The sequence below is a fragment of the Mirounga angustirostris genome, unplaced genomic scaffold (assembly GCF_029215605.1).
Source record: "Mirounga angustirostris isolate CCGP_5_RB_7025 unplaced genomic scaffold, mMirAng1.0.hap1 SCAF_2, whole genome shotgun sequence".
Taxonomy (NCBI): domain Eukaryota; kingdom Metazoa; phylum Chordata; class Mammalia; order Carnivora; family Phocidae; genus Mirounga; species Mirounga angustirostris.
In genome coordinates this window covers 169,779,041-169,780,563 of record NW_026991710.1, presented here as the reverse complement: position 1 = coordinate 169,780,563, position 1,523 = coordinate 169,779,041, and the positions used below count along the sequence as shown (strand labels likewise).

The 1,523-nt window shown below is 54.3% G+C and overlaps 1 long non-coding RNA gene across 1 annotated transcript; it reads left to right on the top strand.

Moving 5' to 3' along the window:
* Positions 1–810: 810 nt before the first annotated feature.
* Positions 811–1,509, top strand: LOC135363192 (uncharacterized). Its single transcript, XR_010408852.1, has 3 exons — positions 811–832; positions 936–1,045; positions 1,367–1,509. It is a non-coding gene; the product is annotated as an uncharacterized LOC135363192 (long non-coding RNA).
* Positions 1,510–1,523: the final 14 nt, after the last annotated feature.

The following is a 1,523-nucleotide window of genomic DNA, read 5'->3' as shown; positions in this document are numbered from 1 at the left end:
ACTCAGGGTATGTCCATGACCACCCGCAGTATTGGCATCACTTGAGACTTTGTCAGAAATGCAGAATCTTGGGGCGCCTGGGTGGCTCAGTTGGCTAAGCGACTGCCTTCGGCTCAGGTCGTGATCCTGGAGTCCCTGGATCAAGTCCCGCATCGGGTTCCCTGCTCGGCGGGGAGTTTGCTTCTCCCTCTGACCCTCCCCCTCTCATGTGCTCTCTCTCTCTCATTCTTTCTGTCTCAAATGAATAAATAAAATTCTTTTAAAAAAAAAAAAAAGAAATGCAGAATCTTGGGCCCTACTCTAGATCTAATAAATCATAACCTGCATTTTATTCAGATTCCCCAGGTGATTTGTGTGTGCAGTAAGTATTGAGAAAGACCAATATGGATGATTCCAACAAACACTGAGGGTTGAGAAATACTACATTAGACAGGTAGTTGTATTATATATTTCTTCCACTTACCAACAGTACGATCTTGGACAATAACTTATTTGAATCTTAAGATTTTTATCTGTGGTGGGGCGCCTGGGTGCTCAGTCATTAATCGTCTGCCTTCGGCTCAGGTCATGATCCCAGCATCCTGGATCGAGCCCCACATCAGGCTTCCTGCTCTGAGGGAAGCCTGCTTCTCCCTCTCCTACTCCCCCTGCTTGTGTTCCCTGTCTCACTGTGTCTCTCTCTGTCAAATAAATAAATAAAATCTTAAAAAAAAAAAAGATTTTTTATCTGTGTAATGGAGAGAACAGTACCTACTTTGCAGATATGATGGGTCAGGTATGATTATTAATGGAGCAGAGCTCTGGCATATTCCTGTACCGGGAACACTGTGAGGTAGGGCAGCTGGGTGAGTGGGCAGGGGCGAGGGAAAGCCATGCTGCCGCCCCCCCCTCCCCCCTGCCCCGCCACGTCCCTGAGCATCCGGCCTCCCCAACAGGCCATTGTTGATGTCATGGTGAACCTGCAGTTCACCCTGGTGGAGACGCTGTGGAAAACCTTCTGGAGGTACAACCTCAGCCAGCCCAACGAGGCGCCTCCGCTGGCTGTGTGAGTCCCTGGGGGCGGGGGGCGGATGGGGAGGAGGGAAAGGGGGACGGGCATGGTGAGAGTCAGCGCCCGGGGCTGGGGTAGCCAGACCTCGGACCTCAGGTGGAAGGGCGGTATCTGCCTGAGCCCTGCAGTTTGTGGGGTGCCCATGACCTCCTGACCCACACTTCAGTGCTCGTGTATCAGTCCGACACTCAGTGCCTGGGATAGCACGCCTCGCTAAGCATTTCCTCCCGGCAGCGGGCGTATAAGCTCCCCGTCTGACCCCGGGGGCGTCGGGCCCGTGTCAGCCTGACCTTGGGCTGGGGCGGGTGTGCACAGGCACGACGAGGCTGAGAAGCGGCTGCCCAAGGCCAGCCTGGTGCTCCTCTCCAAGTTTGAGCCAGTGCTGCAGTGGACCAAGCACTGTGACAACGTGCTGTACCAGGGCCTGGTGGAGATCCTCATCCCCGACGTGCTGCGGCAGTGGGCGGCCGTC